Raw genomic sequence first — 25,844 nt, 5'->3', positions numbered from 1 at the left:
CAAAATGAAATTTTATGGAAATTTTGTTTCATGGGAAATTTCAACTTTTTGTTCTGATTTAGGACAAAAATAAATTTCAAAGTGTCAGAACTTCCCATGGAATTGAAATTCTGAGTTTGGGCCAGCTCTGCTTAGTATTTACTTAGCATCTCACACATTCAAAGGATCATGCCCTTGGGTATCTAGGGGATTGCACTGTTTACATCTGATGTGAAGAAATGTAGAGCAAGGTGTCATCTGCATAGTGGTTGCATTTTAGTCAATGTGATTTCACAGTCTCCCCTTCTGGCTCCAGGTAGATGTTGAATAGAATGGGGCAGAGGATGGATACTTGTGGGACTGTGCACTTGAGGGCTCTGGAAACATTCGGACTGTCTCGGTATGGTCTGAGGGGAATGAATGGAGCCATCGCAGCATGACCTCACTAGTCCCTGCCACATCTCTGAGGCAAGATGGCAGCTTTCTCAAATGCTGTGGAGAGCTCCAATAATATGAGCGTGGATATGTGGCCCTGAGATCATCTATCAGTGCAGTCACCCCACATTTCTGTTCTATGTCCTGGTTTGAAGCCTGGCTGGGAAGGGTACAAGATGGTGGTGGTATTTAGGAAGAGACTTGCGAACTTCTTGCTTGAGATGTTCAGAAATGGGAAATATTCCAGGTATGACCAATAAGATGTTGCAGGGACTTGGTAATGTTTGTTGCTTTGACCTTGTAATTTCAGGGATTTCTGTAAGGCAACACCTAGAGACTATGAGGAAGTGCTCACTCGCTCACAACTGCGTGGAGGCCAAGTTAAACAGACTGTCAGTTTTTACAGCCAAGTGTAGAGTATCTGGGAGTTACTCTGAATGATAAAAGATTGCAGCCAAAACTGGAAAGTGTTTCTGAACTGTTAATTTTGAAGTCTGTTAAAATACTATGGCCACTTTTTATAAAACCTCCCAACTATGATAAACCTTTGCTGGAGTGGCAAGCCCTGGAAATAGTCAAAGGGGTGTGCTATTTCTTCTAACAAATTAAAATCAGTCAGCAATGCACACAAACACTATGACACTCACAAACAACTCCATCTAGCTTGTGATATTGAAATATAGCATGGTGGCTCTGAAACTGCATGTGGTAGAAGATGGCAGAGAGAGACCGGTTGTGTTCACCTTGAGAACTTTAGCCAGCAATAAAAAGAATTATGCTTGTATTAAAGAGGATCTGTCCATAGCTTCTGGTTTGTGAACATTCCAAAAGTGGTTAAATTCATCTTAAATTCATCTTAAATTAAATTCATCTTAAATTAAAGCTATTTATACCCATATTAGATGTACTGCATATTGCCCAACATTGCAAGCTCTTTACTACTTATGGTATGGAATATCAGCAGAACATGGTCATGCTGATGGCTTAATCAAAGTTACCATATGAAGATTAGGAGAGTTTCACAGAAGAATGGGATATTTTTCTTTTGTTTACATATTGGTGAGCTATTTTGTTCTCCAAAGATTGCTGAGGGGACTCAGAAAAGTCCTCTGCTATCAAGAATGTGGGAATACAGAAGGGAATGCCTGGCCAAATGTTGTCAGAGGTGGCTTTCAATCCTCTATAGTTAAAAAAGATCCACTTTCAACTTAACCGGGCTACTTTCTTTGGGCACTGCGGGTGCTAGCACCTCCATTCTATTAAGCCAGATTATCAGAGGATCTATGGGGAGGGGAACACTCTGCAGTATGTCACATGAAGGTCATAGTGCAAAGCTATTTCTGGTGACCAGGAGTTAATAAAGATATTGAGCAGAAAGTACAGTGCTATAGAGTTGATAGAGTGTTAAAGAACATGCCCTTCCCCATCCATGGAAAGGTGTAATTCAAGTACATTAGTATGTTCCCATTGACTTTGCTGGAAAAAAAGAAGAACTTTCTTAGGGACACCAGTGGTCATTCAAAGTGGCTATAAGTGATTTGAGTGTCCACGCGATGGCATAAAAGGAGTTAATAGAGCCCCAAGGTGGCTGCATGCAAAGCAGCCAATAGGAGAGAGACTGAGAGGAGTAGCTAATCAGGGCTCAGCAGGCTCACATAAAAAGGGCTGCAGGACCAGAGGTAGTCAGTTACTGCTTGGAGCTCAAGGAGGAAGAACTTGGTTCCTAGCAGGTGGATGGAAGCAAGCACCTTGGACAGAGCAGCTGCTGGCAGGACTGGGGGAGTGAGAGGGAGCACCTAGCCGGCTTCTGGGCCTGACATGCTGAGCGCCTGAGGTAAGGGTGAAGAAGGTGCAGAGGCATTGGAAAGGGGTCAAGGGAAACATAGCAGTGTCCAGAGAAGTTAGAGACACAGCAGGAGGCTGCTATTTACAGGGTCCTTGGGTTGGGATGCAGAGTAGTGCATGGGGATGGGTCCTCCCCACTTGCCACTGGGGAAGTGGCATAATTATTGGACTGAGACACTGACCCCCCAGAAGGGGGAACACAGAGGACAACCTAGCTGGAGGGCTGAGTTGGGAAGAAGGATGCTGCCATTCCTGAAGTGGAGAGAGGGACTGTAGGCGGAATTGGAGACAGAGTGACAGTGTGCAGACCATGGACGAGGGAGCTGGCCTCAAGCTAATCCTCAGAGCCTCCAGGAGGGGGCGCCAGTCTGGTGGTGAGAGCTGTACCTCATGACAGTCCACAACAACTGTCACAAAAATCACAGTAGCATTATAGAGTTTACTGTCCTTTATATGGATTTCCTGAGAAAATGGTATCTAATTGGGTACAATGACTTATTGCAGAAAAATACCAGACATCTAATACGATTAAATGTATGCTATTATCACTGCACCTTTCTTCATGGAAATGTAGCTGGAGAAAGATCATTATGCACATTGAAAAATGGACTTGCAAAATAAGTGCTAAGCAGGGACAGATGAAATTATCCTCATAGCTTGGCAACCCTGTTTATTTAGGTAACAATGTAGCCGATGTACTGACACTGGATGCTCACCCTCTCTGAACTATTGCTGAAGCAATGATGAAAAGATAATCTTACTCTTCTTGAAATGACCCAAACAGTAGAAAACAAAGGAGTGAAACACAAGGACCTGCATGTCCAAACTCATGCTAAACTCCAGTAATTCAAAACCAGGAGTATTCAAGTCATGCCAGTAGAAGAAGGGAAAATGGGAATTTGGAACCATTGTAAAGGTAGGATCCTTCAGCGTACTTAGTTCAGATTGGCCCTAGAATATTCAGCATACATATTGATCACAATTGCAAGGGTAAGGTGTAGGGTTGGAGGCAATCTCTCAGGTAGGTATGATCTAGGCCATTTAGGGTTTTATAGGTCAAAAATAAAACCTTAAATTCCACCTGGAGACCAATGGGCAGATCCAGGAGGACGGGTGTTATATGCATGCAGTAGCACACTGTGCTGAATTCTGCACCAGCCTCAGTTTCAGGTTAGATTGAAGATGTACCCCATGTGCAGTAGATGGCAGTCATTTAATTTCTTGGTGGCAAAGGCACGGATGACAACAGGAAGATCTGCATCTGCAAGAAACAGTTACAACCTCTCAGGCATACCTAAATGAAAAACAAACAAGTTCTCTTGGCTGTTGCTGCTCCTTGATCTTCTAGTAACAGCTGGAAATCTAACCAGACACTAGACTGTAAACTCCAACAACAAAAGGCAGACAGACACCCGCAATCAAAGGAGCAGATATTATCCTCACTGTATTTTCTTAGTCAACCAATCAACCTCAACCCGGTCCTCGTGTGACTGAGCTTCAGCCACCTACCTCTCATTGCTGCCACATCTCAGCCACATACTGAGTCACACAATCAGCTGCTTTGACTAGGTCAGATGTGATAATTATAGAGCTGGGTGTCGTCATCACTACAGCGAATACATTGCAACATATGTCTCCTCACTAATGCTCCCAACAGCCCTATATAACCTTAAACTCTAGGAAAACCTGCATGAGCATGTCCTCAGAGAGGAGGAGCACTTGCCCAACATTCTACTAAATGCTCAGCAAGAAAAGAATGGATCCACTAGAGAGCAGCTCTGTTCATCTCCCCTGTGGTCTGTGGGGAAGACAGACGCACCTCCATATGAACCATATCACTGGCAGCTTATAGGTTTAATAATGCATGCATGGTCTTCGTCCATTGCCAGAAGAAGATTGTCAACTAATGCAACCAGGCCATCTCTGTGCTGTAGCTGGGTTGGTACCTAGACTGGTACAGATCAAGGAGATATGAGGCAATGAGATGCGTAGAGTTGTCTTGACTAAAATATATATCTCAAATATTACATCTTCACTGTCAACATGAGCTATTTCACTACTGACCACTTTGGCAGAAACATCAAGCTAATATACTATCTCACAGTCCCAAACTGTCTATCACTCCTCTGCATCTTTTCAAAGCGCCAGCAGACCCTGACTATTGCCCCAAAGGGCAACTCCCCCCCACAACAAATTCTGCAATGCAGCTAAGAAATCAGTCACATGTTGAAAATGTGGGTGGAAGCATAAAATAAACTTAGGGCTTGTTGTATGGATTATATTTATCAAATCCTTATTTAATTCATTAAAAATCTACACTTAGCAACTTAATTTTTAAAAATGCTATAGGGAATTGTCTATTGGACTATATGACTGAGAACTCTTAGCAGGAAATTGAGTGTCTCAGTTTGGAGAGTGGGGGAAACCCATGATGGAGTATTAGCAGCAAACCACAAGGTCTCTGTTTCCATAAAAGGGCCGGGGAAGAAAAACTACATTCCAACATGTGTGTAATGTACCACTCCCTCCATGGCAGCTGGTATTGAGGTTAATGCTCTCCTAGGGCTGCAGTAACTCCTGCACTCCCTGAGTAGAGAGTGAGGAGGGAGTCAGATATCTGTGGAGTGCTGCTTGGATAGGTGGGACCTCATTTACCTAAGGTTCCCTCTCTCCCAGGTATCTCCACAGTGGGAGAGCAGTGCCTAGTATAATGGAACTGTGATCCCTGACCGAGGTCCTTTGCAGCTGCTGCTACCACAATAGAAATAATAATCCTTTCCAGGACCCATTTCACACAGTCAGGCTAGGCTTGCTTGACCCAGTATGTAGTCGATTTATTACTATATGTACTTAAGGGGTTTATGTACCTTTGAGTCTCTGAATAGTTATCCCCAAATTTGGTCCATAATATTATGCACTTCTCTAATGTTTTTGCATCTGCTTCTTCCCCACTCCAGTTTATAATTCTTTTTTTCTTTTGAAATAGATATTGCAGTTCCTCTTAGCTATTTTGGATACAAATGAGGACAGCCAACGTTTTTGGCTTAACAAAGTGTCTGGGCTAGTTAAACAGATTTGGAATGCAATTGCAATCGCTGTCTGATTTGTTCCTATTTCCTATATACTCCAGGAGCTCCTTGGCATGGGTTACGTCACAGAGCTGGCTTTTATGGACAAATGGCATAGATGTTGCCTGTCCAGAGTAACTGGATGTCTGGAAGACTGAGGAGGGAACACATCTTGAATGACAATGTAACCATCTTTCATATGTCTGTGTTACAGCCAACCCGACACAGAATGGTCAGCTCTAGTTGGTTTCTAGCTTTTGCTGTATGATCCTGTTATGTAAGCTCATACAGTGTGATGCAGCATCTTGGAGGATTTTTATTTTATTTTAAACTAATGTTGATTCATTACAACAATAGTATTCCTCTTGAGCACTTACACAGCATTGTACATCTTCACAGCACCTTAATTAGTTAGTGCTTTCAATACTCAGGCTGAATATGGCTGATGCCGTGGGTAGGTAATGGCTATGGGCTAAAAGTGTATGAAAATAGGGTCTCTCCTGCCCTTGCAGTCTGTACCGTTCACGCTTCCCAGTCCTGTGTCCAGAGACACACAACAGTTCCTTTACACAGTACTTCTCTTCTGTGCTGTATCCCATATGCACACTGGCCACTACACTTCCTTCTCCTGACTGCCACATGCTCTCTCCGAGCCCCGCCTCTAGCTCTCTAACTTCTCCCCGCATCCCCTCTTTGCTTTACTGCTCTTGCCATGAATGCAATTACATGTATGCAGCCTTGTCTGAGCTGCCCACAGCCAGCAATTCAGAAAGCTGCCCCCTCACGGGGATGCCCTTTGTAGACAGGGAGTGGACTGAGACTCAGGAAATCTGGTCTCAATTCCTGTCTCTGCCATATTGCCCATGTAACTTCAGGCAAGTCACTTAATCCCTCTGTGCCTTAGATCCCTGTCAGTAAAATGGGAATAATGCTACTTGCTTTCTATCACCTTTTGTCTGTTTAGGTTTTCAGCCCTTCAGGGCAAGGGCTGTCTCTTACTGTGTGTGTACTGTGCCTACCACAGTGAAGCCCTGATCTGTTGGGGCCTCTCAGGGCAAGTGTAGTAATGCATATTCCTTATGTCACTGCTAGCAGAAGGGAGGATAGTGACTGGCTTTGAAGCTCCTCCATTTAAGTGGGTGGGGTGTGTGTATGGGGCGGGGGAGACAGTAATAGACTCGCCATCTAGATTCCCTCCTGCTCTCTACAGCAATGTCTCAGTTTGCGGCTCCTGAGGGCTGCCTCCAGCTGCGTAGGAGTCCTTGCTAGAGCTGGTTGGGATTTTTTTGCTGAAGCCGTTTTTCAATTTCCATTGGAAGATGCCAACTTGTCGAAACAAAAACTTTTTGCTGAAACGCAGGTTTTGTCAAAAGTTTCTCAGATCTAGTTTGGGGGTGGCGGGGGCCGGGGAGGAGGAAGGCATGATTGACCAGAATAGCTGATAGCCCACAATTTAAGACACTCACATAGGATGCGAGAGATTCAAGTTCATGTCCCTGCTTGGAATTAGGCAGACTAGGGACTTCAGCCCGGCTGTGTCATATCCTGTGCAAGTGCCCTGATGTGAGGCTATTGGCAGTTATGGAGTGGGGAGCATGCGTCTCCCCCCTGTTTTTCTTGACAAATGTTGAAAGGGGGTAGCTGCTGTTGTTGTTCTGATGCAAAATGAAGAAAAATCTCAACCTCAGGTTTTTCCCACAAAACCGAATTCTTGTTTCCCGACCAGTCCCTGCTCCTTGCTTCCATGCAGTGCTTCACCCCCAAGAAGCATCCATCCCTATTGCCATCGCAGCCAAGGAGCAAAGCCGAGTTCTGCTTGTGACAGTCACTTAGATCCCCACGGAAGGCCTAAGCCGAGACCAAAGGCCACGTTTGCAGAAGACTGGTATCTGTGGAACCTATATGCGCAGGCCTGTTATCTGCAAAGTTAGGGTTTGTATTTGAGTCTGTGACAAATTAGTGACCCAGACCTAACCTTTGCTCATTGCTTGAGCCAACCTGCCAAAGCTAAATGGTTTATTTAGGTACAAAAGATAAGGGGCCTGATTATCCTCTCACCTACACCAATGTTATAGTGAGGTAAATTGCATTCGTTGACTTACACTGGTCTAAGCAAGAAGGGACTCAAGCCCAAGCACTCTACACCCTGCCCCCGAAATGCCTGCCCCAGCCGCTTTGAAACTTGTATTTACGCTGCAAAAGTATGTGACAGCAACACATTTTCCGCAGTGAAAACAATGCTCAAAATGGGACCATTTTAACTGAAAATGATCCAATTTAACACAAATGGGACTCAGTCCCATGTCTCAATGAACTGGGAATGTGTGCAAGTGCTGAACGCTTCAAATGTCATTGCAAACATTTTGTACTTCCCCATCCCTTCTGCTGCCATCAGAAAAGTTTGGAAAGTGATGCACATCTGTTGTTCATATTTTGTGCTCTCTGTGAGAAAAGTGGGCACAGCCTTCAGGAAGGGAGTCATCCTGGAGGCCAAAGTTCTCCGGCCATATGTTAGCCTGCAGAAGCAGTATAAAATGGTACATTAGGAATGAAGTCACCTTTGCTTTGGGAGACATTGTGGTCTTGTAGGCTCGCTTGGTTTCATACTGAAAATATGAAAGTATTTTGTTTTAATTAGGATGTGGGTCATTGTGCTATTCAGTATGTTTTTAGTAAGTGTGAGGGCATTGTGCCGACAATAAATCCTTCTTCCTATAATAATTATTATTATGGGTAAAATGTCTCATACGAATGTGCTTTCTGCTCCTTTTCTGTTTTATTTTTATTAAATGCCTTACATTTACACAGCCAGCAATACCAAGAAAAATAAAATTCCACAGCTAACTGCAATGAACTAGCTGTCTGCACCAAAATTAATATTTCGAAATGTGAATGATATATAATTCCACAGTAACACATTTTAAATCATAGTGAGGGAATGATCTCATTGAAAACTTCAGACTGATCCCTACTGTTGCGTTGTTCCTTCTCATCTGACACAAGACTCCATTCCCAATATCCAATATGCTTATGCACTCAAGATGTGTGTATACGTGCCAGAGCTGATACTATCATCTGCCCTGGAGGCCTTCTTTGCCAGGCATGACTGGGACCTTTCATACCACAGCTGATTGCTATGGTTTATATGTGATGTGCTGCTATTATTTATTTGTTTCTGGTAGTGCCCAGAACCTGCTAGGCCCATTTAAATGCTTTAATGGCATTAAAGTAAACATTGTCTTTTCCCCCACTTATTGAAATCCTATTTTCTTCACATTGCAAACTCTCCTAAATTTTCAGGGATACTCATGGGCTTCTCCTGTAGTAAGGTTTTGTATTAACTTTTAGACCATCTATGCACTGGCACAGCTTGTTAAGGAAAGACAGTACAACCCTCTGAGCCCTACAGGTTGTGTTGTTAAAGACTGAAGGGCCCTGCTCAATACAGAGTGTAAAAACACCTTTATCTTCTAAAGATAAACATACAAAATTTCACATCTGCTTTTCTCTAACACAGGCAGCGCTGTCTAGAGACAGGAGGTAAGAGTAAGGATGACCAAATTTGCTCATGGTGGGTGGGCTTCTCTCACTCTCATTTCCGAGTGATTTTTTTTCCCCTTCCCAGACAGATCTGCCAGCTGGGTGGCTAGCTAACAAATATAAGCTCACTCACCTTTATGTCAAATATGCACAGCTGTGTGTGCACCACCACTGTTGTTCCAACTGAGCTATATTCTCTGTATATACCATTAGCATGACTTATGGTTATGCCATTTTCCATGGCTCATCTTAGCATAATTCAGAACCTGTCTGTTGGGGAAAAAAATGCACTGTGCTCTTTACGTGGTGGGGACTCAAGGTCATTTCAGAGAGTTAGACTGTCTTTAGCTGCAGCCCTGAGCAAGGGATGGTGTATAAGCTGTACCACTCAGGGATAGCCCTAGGAGGCACTGTGCCTCACCAATATCCTTTGGAGGTACACTTCCTTTCTGCTGCTCTCATGCAGCGCTGGAAGAGAGAAGTATGTTACTGCAGCCTTTGAAAGAGTGCATCCTAGGGCCTTGCATCTGGGCAGTGAGCATAGGGGGAGGGTGGAACCAAAGCTCCACCTAGTTCCCTCTCCTGTCTGCCACCAGTGCCTACACACTTTCTCACAAAAGGGAGTAGGTAAGTGACTGGGGTATGCTCCTCACCAGACTCAGACCCTGCAGGTGGGTGAACCTTACTCAGGAAAGCAGGGGTGTGGAGGTCTACTTCCCCTGTGTCTTGAAATAAGACATAGGCATTATACAGCCCATAGTTCATAGTGGGAATTCTCACAAAACCTTGTGAGAGATGTCCTGTCTCACAGTATCTCACAATGGTTCCACTGTGGAAAACAATTATTTGTGACTGTCCGTTATTTGTATCCTTATTTAGTGCCTTTCCTTCTGGAGGAGCCGCAAGCCATGAGCTATGCAGAAGTCTCAGCTGCATTAGGGGTGTGTGAAGAGATATCCTGTGTCAGGGACAGTTCCTATAGACCAGTGGTCCCCAACTTTCCTATTCCCAGAAGACTGTGGCAGGCGCCAGGCACCCCGCCACCGAAATGCCGCTGCCGAAAAGATCGGAAGATCAGCTTCTCGGCGGCATTTCGGTGGCGGGGTTTCCTGCGGGGGCACAAAAATGCCCCGGCAGGCGCGTTGGGGACCCCTGCTATAGACAGTCTGCCTGTGAAGAGATGAGGCATGCGAGACGTCTTTTTTGGTGCTGATGGGAGTGGCCCCTATTTCTTTTTTGGAGTTGTGGTGTGCACCTCCCTCCAGATGCCACCAATTGGTGAGCAGGGGTAAGACCATGAGCCCACCCTCATTCAATGCAGACGTGTGCCAGGGTGGGGTATCTTGCACCACTGCATGTGTTGACTGTCCCCCATCCCCTTGCATTCCACGACAAAGAACTGTGAACACTGGATTAGAATTAAATGTTGCACTGTACTGTTCCCGCATGAGTGACACAGAGGGAATTCAAACATGAATGGATAAAAGTATTTTCCTGCCAGGACGCGCAATATGTAGGTTTATCTGACAATGTTTGTTGTTGGAACAAGAAGACAGGAATGCTTGATTGTAACAGTAGACGCTGGGACCAATGGATAATGACCCTCACTGTGACAAGGCTATAACCTTTTTAAACCACGACCCATGTCAGCACTCCTATATGTCACACCTTTATTATTAGTAGCAGGAGTGGGGAAATTACCACTACTTTCTTGCCAGTGTCACATCTTTATTACGGATGTAGAAAGAAAGTCTGCTTGTCTGCTTCTATACGGTACCCCAGGGCATATGTTCAGTTCCTCCTAACAGAGAGCTCTCTGTTTTCTGCTAAGGTCAGCTTTGGTCATTCTTTGCATAAATGCTGGCCATCCGTTCTAGTTACAGCTATACCTGTGCAGCTAATGTGTTCAAAACCTGTGCTTATCATGCATTCATCAGTCCATTTTCTTTGTTCCTGTCTGTTAGTCTCCCCATGATTTTTCATTCACCCACTTTTGATTGGTGTACCTTAACAAAGGCAAAAGATTTTGATACATTGCAATTCTTTATAGCGTGTAAGTGATACACAAGTCATTGTGTAGCAATTCCCCTGTAGATTCCACACAAAAAAACCCACCCCGTTTTACAGAGGGCACAATGAATCTGTACTTTGGAATCACACAATCATAGCACCTTAGAGTTAGAAAGCACCGCAAGGGTCATCTCGTCTAACCCCCTGCCAAGATGCAGGATGTGTTGTGTCTAAAGCCACATGCCACACAGTCGTCATCTCTTAGAACAAGGAGAGCGTATGTGAACCATTACCCTCCATCCCCATGCACTCCAGCAAAGCAATAAAATGTGGATTTTACATCAAGCCCCCATCAAGTTGATGAGTTACACCTGAGTGGATCTGTTGACCAGCAAACATTTCACCTAAAATTAAGTTAGGTCTCCCACAATGTGCGGGCCGTACCAGGATCAGTCTCGCTCATGTGTCAAATCGGCAACATACATGTTTCAGTGCAAAACAGGGGTGGGTGACATCATTTAAAAAAAAATCTGCTGTTGGACTCAATGCTTCCCAGTGCACACACGAGATTCCGAAGAGGCGAAAAGACTCGTCGCAAAGCCCTTGGTGTAACCTTGCTCCTGCAGCCACAGTCCTGCCATTAGCTCTGCCTGCCACCATGTATTGCAATTAATCACCCTACCCATGAGCATCACCCAGCCTCTCCACCATCCTTTATTCCCGCAAAATGCTATGGTGATGGGTGCATAACAGATCAGCTCCCTTGGTGCAAACTTGGTGCCTGCTGATGCTCTCTGTAGCATTTCCCCACTGGACCGTGCCAGCCATGTTAGCAGCCACGCTACGCAGTCCCATGGAGAGACAGGCAAAAGTCGCCCTCACCCCACCGCCACTGGGCGGTGGAATGGGGCTCCTACACGTCAGACACGCCAGTGTGGGCCTGCCTCCCCCAGTGGAGTATCAGCAACTACCTTCTCTTCTGCTCAGGCTACTCCTACCCCATTTCCCCAGCGGCTTACTCAGTCGCTGTGTCTCTCCCTTCTCAGGAATGTTTGGTCGCACTTCACTGCCTCATTAGTAATGACTTTTTGTTTTGTTATAGATTATTGTAGGCATTGATTAAAAATTCAACACTGGCCATTCCCCTGATGGCCTGGTAAAGGCAACTTAGAGTAGGCTTTTCTGCCTACCTCTCTTCTGCATCTTTCTTGAATGGAAAAACTACAGCCAGCCCTAGAGCTGTTTGGTGGTCTTCACAGCCAAAGATCCAGAAGTAGGGGAAGTGAAGAAATGGCCTAACACACTGAATACTGATCAGAGGTTACTGTCTTCCCTAAACTGTATCAGACAGTGTGTATCAGACTGTGGGAACATATAAGTGTATGGAAACAAACATTCCCCCCAGCCCACTATTCCTCCCCTCTTCCAAGTCTCTGGAGCCCAGATCAGCTGCTGTAGTGGCACCGACCCCAAGAATGGAGCTGCTCTGGGATTCTCAGCACTGCTCACTAATGCAGAATCTAATTACAAAGTAAAAAATGATAAACTACTAAAACCCAGTAATAAAAAAGACTTTTGGGTTAACTTCTCCCCACCCAAAAAATAACAAACAACCCCAAAACACAGAGTGCTGGTCTCTCTATGCCTGGAACTGACCATGGAAAGGAAGGCACTGAGGGAACTGGAACTTCATGACTTTATAAAACTGCTGCTCTGAATGCTCAATGCTGTGAAAATATGCTCCTATGGGCACCACTCTCTGGGGGGCTACTACCGTGCTGGGACGCGCATCCCATGAGTGGATCTATACAGAAATATTGCCTACCTCTTAGGAGATGATCAATAGTGCACTTTCTAAACCCCGACCGTATATTCTCTTTAGATTGTAAATGTTATAGGAAAACAGCGATAAACCTTTGAGAGCCATGGTCTCCACAGAGATTTCCCAGGACTTCTAATGAAAACATTGAGATGGTATGTTCTGAGTGACTGCAATCACAGGAATTCCATGCTCGCAGCACTCAGATGTAGTCCCTGTAGCTGCTATCACAAATAACCAGGATATGTCTGCTTCCACCCCTAGCCTAACCCTAGCAAGTATGGAAGTAAGCAGCTTACAGGGCTGCTGCTTAATAGATTGGTGTTGAAGGGGCACTTTAAGTTTTAGCTTCAATTCCTGCCCCGTGCCATAAATGAAGGGATGGGGTGGGAGAGGGTCAGTCGATAGTTTTTTCTCTCCTGTGCCATGACAGAAAAGGGAAGCTGAAGGAGGCCTTCCCTCCATGCCATAACATAAGAGGAGAGGGGGCTGGCAGAGTCATAGCAGAGATGGCAGGAAGACATGGCCGAAAGGTGGGGCCTAACCTTGCAAGCAGCTGCAGGGGTTACTGTTATGGTAGTTCTGTACTAGCTAATTTCTAGTATAGCGCTGCTATTGATGGAGCATATTATAATTACTTTATCAAAGGGTTTTGCATGATGCTTCTCTCCAAAGTGTGCAAAGATATTTCCACTGGAAATGAAATTTAAAAACCTTATTCATCTACGTCCTTGATTATTTTTTTCAGAAATGTTGATGACAATTCACTAAAACCTGGGCACTTTCACTTTTTCCCCCCTGCTTGAGTGTCCCTATTTTAGAGCAAACTCCACAGTGTATTTTTGTAGTCTTGAATCTTGGAATTCAAAGTTTCTTGTGGCTGAACATTACGTCACATTGTTGAATTTTCCATCTTGTCAACTTGATGTGAAATAGCCACTTTGCAGAAATTCGCTGGAAAAATGACCCTGACACACAAATGGCCTGGAACACAACAACACAGTTTGTGAAGAATCTCATTCAAAAAGCACAATTGCTTTCATCCAGCCCTAGTTATAATGTATACGTTGGCTTCCTGTTTCAGTGAACACTGAGCTCTTACAGCAAGTCAATGACTGTGTCGGAAATAGAACTCAGGAGTCTTTCTGACTCCCAGTCCTCAGCTGTAACCATGAGCTCTCTCTAATCCTGCTCGGACACTGGAGTAGACACTTCATATATTTAAAATCCTGGAATTAAAAATCTCTGTGGCAATTTAGGGCCACTCCCCATTTGCCATAGGCTCCTGACTAGTCTAATTGACTTCAGATGATTTTGGCTCTTAACAGCCTGAGGTTTTTAAAGCTTTTAGTACAACTGAGTTTAGACATTCTGTTCTCCCTTGTGTTAGTCAATTATAAATGTGACATCTGCTTTATCAACATACTGTGTGTGTTAGATTTTATGTTTCAAATCCTTGCCGAGACAAAGCCTCCTGCATTAGAAACGGCATCTGAATGTTAAAATAAAAACGTGTATTTCCAAGAGCAAATACCATTTTTTTTACTTAATAAAATGCAATTGTAATATTTAAAAAGGGAACTAAACAGCTGATATAAGCATGCTTGCTGAGATTCTGAGTTTGTGTAAATCAGCATACCTTTGGAGCTATGCCACTTTGTATCAGTTAAGCATCTAGCTCAGGGGTGGCTAGCCTGAGAAGGAGCCAGAATTTATCAATGTTCATTGCCAAACAGCCACAGTAAGACATCAGCAGCTCCCCATCAGATCCCACCCCCCCAGCACCTCCCACCCACTGGCAGCCCCACCAAGCAGCATCTCCCCCTCCCTCCCCGCACCTCCCAATCAGCTGTTTCATGCGGTGCAGGAGGCTTGGGGCGGGGGGGGGAGGAGCGAGGGCATGGCAGGCTCAGGGGAGGGAGCGGGAAGGGGTGGAGTGGGGGCAGGGCTTGTGGCAGAGCCAGGGGTTGAGCAGTGAGCACCCCCCGGCACACTGGAAAGTTGGCGCCTGTATCTTCAGTCCCGGAGTTGGTGCCTATACAAGGAGCCGCATATTAACTTCTGAAGAGCCGCGTGTGGCGCCGGAGCCACAGGTTGGCCACCCCTGCTCTAGCTCTTTAGCTAGAGGTGTACAGTGTTAAATAAGATTAGTTTACTGTACATGGGCCAAATCTTGCAGCTTGTACTCATGTGAGTAGATTCAAACAGGCCCTGTGATTGAAGGAAAAGATCCAGACTGGCATTAAAACAATAGACTTACGAACACATAAAATAGCCCACCCGGATGCAGTGTCTTGTTATATGTATTTTCCTCTCTCACTGTGCTTTTGTACAAATTATTGTCAAATAATAAACCTGCAGAAATATCTTGTGGCTTGGGCAGTTTCTTCCACTTCTCTCCAGTTCAGTCAGCACTTTTCTTTCAGTCTTTATTGGTGTGTGTGTGTGTGTGTGTATGTATGTGTCTATATACTGTGCTATATATTTACATCCGTAAGAACAGTTACATTTCATCTCATTCTTTGCAAATACTTGATGTACCTCACTTTTTTCTGTGCATGTGTTTTGTATTTGTTCTTTTACTTCTTTAAATTACTCAGGGTAAGTAAAACCTCCAGTCAAATTCTGTGAACAGTCTGCAATTTTCTGATGCTCCACAAAAGACATTTTCAAGGTAAAGATTAATCCAAACATACTTGAGTAGTGGAAAAAGAAAGTTTAGTGAAAAGTGCTGTTCAGAATATATATAGAGATGGACATTTATTAACTCAATGTTTACCTGAACTAGTAAACATTTTTTAGGATCAGTGATTAGTGTCAAAGATTTTAATGGTATCTTAAACAATTTTTAAGAACACGGACATTCTATATGCAACTTCTACTGCACTATTTGACAGGTAACCCGCTTGTCTGCCAACTCCTCTTTCATGCTCCTCTCATACTATTGCTTTAACATTTTTGTTTCTGCAGGAAAAGACAAACAGTTTTTACATTCTCTTTCTACATATGGTATTCGTTAAAACAGTACAATGAAGTTGGTTGTGGTGTATGTGCTTTTTAAATTTTCTTTAAAATTGATGCAAAAAATAAACGTATTTACTCTGCCCCCTTTCCTTGCAGTATATTTCCTTTTTTAAAGCTCCATTTGTGTTCAACAAGACAGCCTCTTTTCCCCAAGATTAACATTTCTTATGATTGTTCCTGACAGAGGATTTACTTTCAGAGGCCCTGCTAAGGATAACCAAAAAAGGGCATGTAGCAAGACACTTTTGGCAGCTTGCATGAATTTTCGGAGCTTTTTAGGTCTTGGTTTTCTGATGAGTGGCTTCCTGAGCATGCCTAGGGAATGACAGGCATCTCTGCAGGCAGGCTGGACCCACCTTGGCTCAAGCGTAGTCATTGGCTGCTTATTAGAATAAATTGAGAACAATGCATACCACTGGCTGCCAATTGTAAACATAAGGGATATGTAGTCACTTAGCATTGACTTTTGGGAGGGGCCAAGGAAAGTCTGTAGTTTTATTGAATAGGGCTGTGTGTTAGGCTGCTGGTGTACCTTTCTTGCTGTGCTCCTGCCTAAACAGCCAGTTATTCATTTCCTTCCTACTAGTTGAAAACTTTTCAGCTGCAGAGGTAAGGGATTAAGATACTCTTTTCCCCCACCCCAATGATCTGATTTGACTGCATTTGCTGTTTAACATCTATCCACAGTGCATGTTAAATGTAACAGAGCTGTGGAAATATACTAAAAGTGCCTGCAGCTTTTTCCCTTGGCAGATGTTCATTGTGAACCACTGTTAGTGAGAGAAGATTTCATATTTTGTTCTTCACAGAGATGTATGCTTTGCGTAGTGAGTGCAATTCCTGGGCAGAACGGAAAGGCTTCTCGTGTACAGGATAGCCCATTGTTTGTTTGGAAGGAGGCAGAAACCCAGTTGGGCCAGCATTAATGAGTCGGTACCACACAGTGGTATTCTTGGGGACGCTTGCCCATGGAACAAAAGCCTATTCATGTTTTCTTTTAAAGTGCATTTAAAGGAGTGATTGAAATAAGATTTTGCAGGCTAACAGACTGACTTGCTTTTCATTTTGCAACCTAAGAGCTAGGCTATTAAAGTAGCAAAAATCTAAAGGCAGAGCAGGCAGGGAAAACATTGTCACTGATTTGATATTTGCTGAAACAGATGTCTATTATGGCTGTCTTTCAGAAAAGTATTGTTGACAATAGACTGCATCCGTTTTTGTTTTCAGACTTAACATGCAGAGCAGCATATTGCCAGAACGTTTCTTATGAAGCAGTCTTTCCTGTGAAAAGAAAGGGCGGGGGGGGGGGGGACCCAAACTGTTCATGGGTGGGACTGGAGCTTTGTTTGTGTGTGTGTGTGTGTGACTGCTATTCCAGAAAGAGAGGAAGCAGACTTTCATTTCAAGCTACTTTTGACATGCTCGTACAGTTGTGTTGTGCAAGCCTGATAGCTGATACTAGTGACATTTTGTGTAGCATGGAATTCCTCGTAAGAAGGAATGATAGGGGCATAAAGATAGAGAGGGGCAAGATTAGCTGTAGAATGATCGGGGAGCGAGTGGGAGGAAGACCTGATAACTCCTGACCGAACCCACAGATATGTCAAAGGTGATTATTCTCCCATGCCCTGTGTCATTTATTTAAGGAAAGGATGCACAAAATAATTTTTTAAAATAACTTTTCTACAGCATGTAGCTTCTTCTGAGGACTTCATGTTTTCGGGAAGGTTTCCCTCCCCCCCACTCCCCCCCACTAAAAGGCTTGTTGGAGAATATTCTATGAAAATGACACATTTTTTCCCTTGGAAACATCTGGAAGAAACAAACTGTGGGGGGAGAATTTCTTTTGTAGTGTCTTTCATATAACATATTCTAAATGAATTTGCTAGTACAGCCAAGCATTAAATAAGTCTGAGATCAGCACCCTTTCTTTTTCTAATTATATTTACAGGTTGGGGTGTGTGTATATGTATGTGTGCCGTTGCAATATTTTGCATTTGGAATTGGGAAATATCAGGCGATCCTGAAATTGCTTTCTTGAAAACCACTCAAAATGGACTTTTCTTGAGATGCATTACAAATACAGTGAAAGCTGTTTTTTGTGATCATTCAAGGGACTGACAAAAAATCATTTGTTAATGGAAGTGGCTTTCTGAAAAAGGGGGAACAGAGCAGTTATCAGTATATTTGGGGAAGCTTATGGGTCTGTCTCTGTCTTCAGATGACTGTTTAAGGAGGATGATGATATTCAATAAAACCTATACATGTAACTGTAATGTTTGGCATTTGGTTGTCATGATGGTACTGGGAGAAATATTGGACAAGTTGTTTGAGAACAGTAGGCAAATTGAAGTCATTTGTATTTCCTGAAAACTTCTCATTGTTGCACCATGAAATGACAAGGGACCCAACCCAATCTTGCAGCCCTTATTCACATGATTAGTCTTGGGTGAAATCAGTACATTCATTAACAAATACACGATCAGACTCAAGGAGAGTAGATGTAATGGCTTGCCACATCTAAATACACTTTGACAATGAGCAAAGTACAATGTAAAGTTGCTACTTTATACTACTGCAACCCTATCTTTCAACATTGAACAGCATAAAGGAATGGAAAACTCAGTATTTGCACTCAATATCATTATGAAACATTTTGAATTTTACAGGGTAGATGGTCAGTTTCCTTCCATGCAAGGTGAAGCAGAAGGGAAAAGATGCACTAAAATGGGGGTCTCTGTGTTCCTCAATTCCTCATTCACTGGGCCATGTGTGGAGGCTGCAGTAGGTGTGTTTACCAGCAGTGTTTCATATCAGTACAAAGTGTGGAGGGCAGTGCTGTGATTCAATGAAGGGTGCTGCTTTGGGGATGGTTAAAGGGCACCTGTGTACAGAGATGACATGAAAGAGGACACAGTGGCAGTGATGGAATGAACTCTCCTTGTTGAATAGCAATGGGACCAATGACTCTAAGAGCTAGGAGCAGGACATGATAGGGCAATAGAACTGGGCATTCTTCTGTTTTGCAGACTGCTAGCAGGGACAGTGGTCTCTGTGGCATTGAGACATGGGTGCCAGTTACATTATCTGAACAGGTTGCTGTTTTGGTTCTCAACTGGGGGTCTACGGTCCCCTGGGGGGCTATGAGCAGGTTTCAGGGGGTCTGCCAAAATAAACTGGGCTTCAGCCTGGGCGGCGGGGCTCAGGGAGAGAGTGCCACCTCCATCCCCTGACTCACCTCAGCAGGCCACCAAGCTTGTCTGGGTTGGCCAGGATGGGCGGGTAAATCAAAACTTGCAGCATCACTGCAGAAGAGAGATCTCCCCCTGCTATAAGAAGGGATTGCCTCTCAGCCATCGACTTCATGAGCAGGCAGCAGCTAGCCAAGGATACACATCACTGCTCTGCCCTGCTACGTTGGCACTTCAGGGAGCAGGGCCAAGTGGAAAGCGAAATCTGGGGGGCGTGTGACCCCTCATGTCCCCTCATGCATCACCCGTGGTTGGGGTTCCACGGGTTTGTCTGTTTAAGTTTAGGGGTCCCTGGGTAAAAAAGGTTGAGAAACACTGCTGTGGCAGGAGCCCCTCTAGCATTGCTTCCACCTCTCCCCATTCACAAGTGGAGGTGCTGCATCCACTGTTCTGTATTCAAACTCTGGTGCATGAGTAGGTATGAAGGGCATCCGTGCACAGCATTGCTTAACAGCCATGGCTAGCCTTACATGATATTGCCCTCCCGCATTTCCTCCTGACTGCTGGTGCAATGAGTAGAGGTTTATCTGGACCAACAGGCACCGAAGTACGCTGCAAAAGATCTAACAAACTGGATATGCTCTAAAATGTGCTCTTGTTATTTCTGGTAGCTTTTTAAAAAGTGGATTGTACAGCTGGGAAAGAAACTGAGTGCCGTTCATTTTTCTTTGCCAACACTCTCCACATCTGCTCACCTTTCTAACAGTCTGTAGGCTCTGTGCATATGAGCATTGTCAGAACAGGGAGGAGTGCACTGGGCACACGAGGTGGCATAGTTTGTATTAAAAAAAGGAGTACTAGTGGCACCTTAGAGACTAACCAATTTATTTGAGCATAAGCTTTCGTGAGCTACATGCATCCGATGAAGTGAGCTGTAGCTCACAAAAGCTTATGCTCAAATAAATTGGTTAGTCTCTAAGGTGCCACTAGTACTCCTTTTCTTTTTGCGAATACAGACTAACACGGCTGCTACTCTGAAACCTGTCATAGCTTGTATTGTTTTGCGCAATGTGTGGTGTATTTTCTCCTCTTTTCTACTGTAGCAAACTGCATAACAATAGGACCCTACTGTCCTAGGGCCTTAAAATTCCTCTTATCGTGCAGGAGATGTGCTGCACAACAGGGTAAATTCCATTGTATAACACTGAGTTCCTATGGGATTTCTTTCCTACAGAACAAATGGAATTTCAATGCTCCAGGACTGTATCAACACTCTTCTTTTTCTGTAGTTTGCATTTGACATTTTTTGTGATTACATGGGCCATAATTCATATTGGGTCAGGTCTTCACCTGGTAAATTGATGCACATCCATTAAAGTCAATGGAACTATGGAGGATTTGACCCACTGAATTTAGTTACTATGCAAGAACAAAGAGGTGAAAGAAAAGAGTGTGTGTATATATAAGGGTATGTCTACACTAGAGATAGAGGTGTGACTTCCAGCTCAGATAGACATACCTGCGCTAGCGGGCTACCAATAGAAGCATGGCTGTGAGGGCATGAGCAGCGGTATTGGCTAGCTGCCCCAAGTACATACTTAGGGTTTCAGATGGGATTGTACTAGCCCCTCTCACCACTTCTGCTGCTGTGGCCATACTGCTATTTTTAGAATACTGTCTTGATTAGAGCTAGCCAGGGTATGGCTAACTAACAAGGAAATTATACCTCCAGCTCCAGTATTGACATACTCTAAGAAAGAGAGCAAGAGGCTGAGAATACAGTATTAGCTGTCACTCTTCAGTACCCTACATCAAATCCCATGGGAACCAGAGAAAGGGTGTGTGTGTGTGTGTGGGGGGGGAATACCCCCAAAGTTACTATTGTTTTCTGGGTCAAATCCTACAAATCTTCCGTTGCCTTCAAGGGGAATGTCATGTATTGAGGGTTTGCAGAATTGGGCCCCAGATGAGTAAAACCTGAGGCAGGCAAGATGACTACTTTAAAGAATGTTAGCAGAATGTTGGCTAATGCTATTGCTACTAGTCAAAGTAGGTTTCATCCTTTCAAAAAATGCCTGTTCTTTATAATAACTTAATGGAAACTCTCATAACAAAATAGTTGTTTCCTTACTAAAATTCCCTTCATCGGACATATATACGGATTTGTGCGTGTGCACACAGATGGGTTGGCTGAGATTGGTACTGAGCTTTTGGCTATTTTAGAAGGACTGAGTGGTTATTGGATATAGCTGCATTTTAGCATGTGCGGCTTGTACATATAATGCCATATACTGTGTGTGTGTGTGTGTGTGTGTGTGCGTGTATGTAATTATAGCCATTGCTGGCCTCAAAGAAAATGGTCAGAGAAGGATCTAACTGAAGTTGAAATTTGACTCAAAGGCATTTGAAGATCAGATTAGATTTGACCTTTCTGGATGAAACATTGAGGTCACTGAGGTCACATGACTGTTGAACTATGTAACTCTTTATTTTCAGCTTTCTTCTGAAGCTTGTGTATAAATTAGCTAATCAATATCAAGTGGAAGGGAAGATTTGAGCTATTTTGTTTGGCAACATTTAGACTTAAAAAAAAATATGTATACCTCCTACTGGTCCCAAAGTATGACTTGATAAATCCAGAAGACTAGGGTACATAACTTATTTAGATAGGAAACTGAATATATATGTATAACCGATATGATTATCATCATTTTGACCCTCACTAAAAAAAATTCTTTTGTCTTTTAACAAATGTTTTTTGGGAGTGAATCTGGTACTGGTGAATGTGGATGGATTGACAGCCCTTGCAACTAACGTTTCTCTGCAGAACTGGCAAAGCAGTAGCAATGCAGCTACCAACCGCGCTGCTTTTCCAAAGCATCTCAACCCATCTGTAAGGGAATGTGTGACGAGCTCCTTCTCCAGGCCCATTCAGTCTTTCATCTCTCTGCTCACGCTACCAATGAGAATGGTATATGAACAGTAGCAGTCGTGGTGGAGCACTAGGTAGAATTCTAATCTTTTCTCTACCATCTTTCCCCCCCCCCCAATGTATTTGACTGGACAGAGTTAGGGAAACCATTTTTAATTACTGAGTGGACTGGTAATCATGTTCTTAAAATGCCAGAGTAACAATCAGGAGATCTGGATTCTGTTCCAGGGTCTGCTATAACCTTCTTGCAAATCATTTCAGCTCTCTACCTCAGTTTCCATATCCGTAAAATAAATCCTTCCCCTATGAACTAGGTACACTAAGGTTATTAAGGCTTAATTCATTCGTATTTTGTAACATGCTTTGAGGTCGTGGAATGGAAGTCCGAAGTCGTGCTGGTAATTCTTATTTTTTGAGAGAGTCTTTTAGACACTATATGCTATACATTCTCCTTAGTGGAAAGTCCAGTGGACTCCATTAGATTAGGACTTCAATTAGCCTGTTTGGGCTGCTCCTGGAGGGACCAGTGGGCTAACAGAGTAATTTGCTTCCAAAACAAAGCAGAACCAATAGTAACCAGTTGAAAATGGTTCGCTGGAACTTCGACTAGGGTCAGTGGTGCAGGCTTTCAGAATTACACAGGTACACAGGGTTTGCACAGTTACTGCATCTGCATGTGCAAGCGGAAATGTAAAGGAGTTGGCGGCTGTGATTGCAGAGCCATTGGCCTTTATCTTTGAAAACTCATGGCGATCGGGGGAAGTCCCGGACGACTGGAAAAAGGCTAATGTAGTGCCCATCTTTAAAAAAGGGAAGAAGGAGGAACCTGGGAACTACAGGCCAGTCAGCCTCACCTCAGTCCCCGGAAAAATCATGGAGCAGGTCCTCAAGGAATCAATCCTGAAGCACTTACATGAGAGGAAAGTGATCAGGAACAGTCAGCATGGATTCACCAAGGGAAGGTCATGCCTGACTAATTTAATCGCCTTCTGTGATGAGATTACTGGTTCTGTGGATGAAGGGAAAGCAGTGGATGTATTGTTTCTTGACTTTAGCAAAGCTTTTGACATGGTCTCCCACAGTATTCTTGTCAGCAAGTTAAAGAAATATGGGCTGGATGAATGCACTATAAGGTGGGTAGAAAGTTGGCTAGATTGTCGGGCTCAAAGGGTAGTGATCAATGGCTCCATGTCTGGATGGCAGCCGGTATCAAGTGAAGTGCCCCAAGGGTCGGTCCTGGGGCCGGTTTTGTTCAATATCTTCATAAATGATCTGGAGGATGGTGTGGATTGCACTCTCAGCAAATTTGCGGATGATACTAAACTAGGAGGAGTGGTAGATACGGTGGCAGGTAGGGATAGGATACAGAGGGACCTAGACAAATTGGAGGATTGGGCCAAAAGAAATCTGAGGTTCAACAAGGATAAGTGCAGGGTCCTGCACTTAGGATGGAAGAATCCAATGCACTGCTACAGACTAGGGACCGAATGGCTAGGCAGCAGTTCTGCGGAAAAGGACCTAGGGGTGACAGTGGACGAGAAGCTGGATATGAGTCAACAGTGTGCCCTTGTTGCCAAGAATGCCAATGGCATTTTGGGATGTATAAGTAGGGGCATAGCCAGCAGATCGAGGGACGTGATCATTCCCCTCTATTCGACATTGATGAGGTCTCATCTGGAGTACTGTGTCCAGTTTTGGGCCCCACACTACAAGAAGGATGTGGATAAATTGGAGAGAGTCCAGCGAAGGGCAACAAAAATGATTAGGGGTCTGGAACACATGAGTTATGAGGAGAGGCTGAGGGAACTGGGATTGTTTAGTCTGCAGAAGAGAAGAATGAGGGGGGATTTGATAGCTGCTTTCAACTACCTGAGAGGTGGTTCCAAAGAGGATGGTTCTAGACTATTGTCAGTGGTAGAAGAGGACAGGACAAGGAGTAATGGTCTCAAGTTGCAGTGGGGGAGGTTTAGGTTGGATATTAGGAAAAACTTTTTCACTAGGAGGGTGGTGAAACACTGGAATGCGTTACCTAGGGAGGTGGTAGAATCTCCTTCCTTAGAAGTTTTTAAGGTCAGGCTTGACAAAGCCCTGGCTGGGATGATTTAATTGGGGTTTGGTCCTGCTTTGGGCAGGGGGTTGAACTGGATGACCTCCTGAGGTCCCTTCCAACCCTGATATTCTATGATTCTATGATTCATTTACACTTGTCATGTTAAATGCATGTTCTGAAAATATGGGTGGAGAGAGGAGACCCTTCTTTAATATTGCAGAGATGGTCTAAATGCTTGGATGACAAATAACTCTAAACAAACTTCTGAACATTTATCTGCTTGTTATTGCACATAGGATGGGAGCAGCTGAGATCAGAACCACAGTAGCTAGAACAGGCTACAATGGGTAAATACCCTACTTGGAAAAGATTTCACTGAGTGGAAACTTCATTACATATTTCCACTCCCTACGTCGACAGAATACAAATAGAGGTTTTCCCCCAGACGTGTTGCAGAGGGTGTGAAGCAAAAAGGAACCCTCCCATTCACACACCTTCTTCTGGTTTATATCCTGAAATAGAAAAAAAATCATATGGGGAATTTAGCTTCTTTTTATAAATATATTTGTGGAGAACGCAACGTTTTACCCTAAATGCTCTGCTTGGATCTATTCCAGTGGATATTTTTACAGCCTAATAAATAAAAAAAGCTTGGGAATATTGTTAAATGCAGCAAGACAAATTGGTGTCACACACACACGCACATGCACGCACGCACATGCACGCACGCGCGCACCTCCCGTAAACCCCCCTTCAAGAAACTGGATATTCGAAGGACAGGGAAACAGATTCAATTTAGGATGATGACGCAAACGTTTTAATGTTAGATAGTTTGGGGCAATGCTGCAAATTGGGAAAATTATAGGATTCACTATTTATATAATTCTCATAATTTTCATGGGAGTAACGAGGGATACTGGAAATATGACAGTTCTTTAACTAATGGGTCGAGGAGAAAACTTTCCCTGTGGGTTACTCTATAACTACCTACCGCAGGGTTCCTTGGCACCTTCCTCTGAAGCAGCTGGCTGTAGCCACTGTCGGAGACGGGGTACTGTACTAGATGGACCACTGCACTGGTCTGATCCTGAATGGCAGTTGCTGTGTTCCTTTAAATTTCAAGGTTCAGTCCTGCAGCCCTTACACAGGCCAGGCTCCCATTGCCTTCAAAGGGAATTTTTACCCAAGAAAGGACATTGTGATCTGTTTGTTTCTCATTCGCAGGGCTTCGAAGTTGGCATTCTCCTTATGTAAATGTCAATGCTGTAGAGCACGTTTCTACTCTTCGCGTATCTTTGCCTCAGATAGGGAATGGCTGAGTACCATTGCCTCAGATAGGCAATGGCTGAGTGCCTTTTTGGGGAGGGAACCATTTCACTGTAGCAGTGTTCACAGGGGACAAGGAACACTGCTACAGTGAAATGGTTCCCTCCCCCAAAAGTCACCATGGTCAAAATATTCCTTTCTTTTCATCCCATAAGCAATGGCAGGACATCTCATTACTCCTTGCAGTTTCAGGGGATGCTAACAGCTGGTGGAGTTCCTTGGCAAGTCCATATATTCATTTCTATTAAGAGCAGCAGCAGCAGGAACAATTTCTCTTCAATCCCCTGGGATTAGCAAGAGCTAAGAGATTCCTCTTTACTCCTCTCCTCCCCCCGCCACCCCAACTCCACAATGAGCTAGTGACACCCTCCCTTCCCCTCCTCTGCTCTGTTATGAAACCCCATTGATTTAAAAAGAAATCGTGCTTGTTAGCACTAGGGCTGAATTTGGTATCTCGGTTACAAAGGGCAGAGGTTTGGGAAAATGGTTTGTGGAACTTTTTGCAAATCTTGAAAAAGGATCTGGTCGGGATAGGATTGAGATATGGGGGAAGATTCTGGTCAGCTGTTATTTTATCTGAATAGCTTCTCCCATCCACTGCTGATATCACAAGATGCCTAATGGC

At 44.0% G+C, this 25,844-nt stretch overlaps 1 protein-coding gene across 8 annotated transcripts in view; it reads left to right on the top strand.

The window, feature by feature from the left end:
- Nucleotides 1-16,174: 16,174 nt before the first annotated feature.
- The window catches only part of CALD1 (caldesmon 1), a 239,789-nt gene continuing 230,119 nt past the window's right edge, over nt 16,175-25,844 (top strand). For 5 of the 8 annotated variants that reach the window (XM_074938467.1, XM_074938530.1, XM_074938488.1 and 2 more), the window contains exon 1: nt 16,175-16,329. The gene's annotated coding sequence lies outside the window, so the exon portion shown is untranslated. The remainder of the gene's footprint in view (nt 16,330-25,844) is intronic. The other 3 variants (XM_074938538.1, XM_074938525.1, XM_074938515.1) reach the window with 1 other exon arrangement.

This window comes from Natator depressus, chromosome 1, assembly GCF_965152275.1.
Source record: "Natator depressus isolate rNatDep1 chromosome 1, rNatDep2.hap1, whole genome shotgun sequence".
Taxonomy (NCBI): Eukaryota; Metazoa; Chordata; order Testudines; family Cheloniidae; genus Natator; species Natator depressus.
Note: the sequence above shows the minus strand (reverse complement) of the source record. Positions and strands in the feature narration are given on the sequence as shown.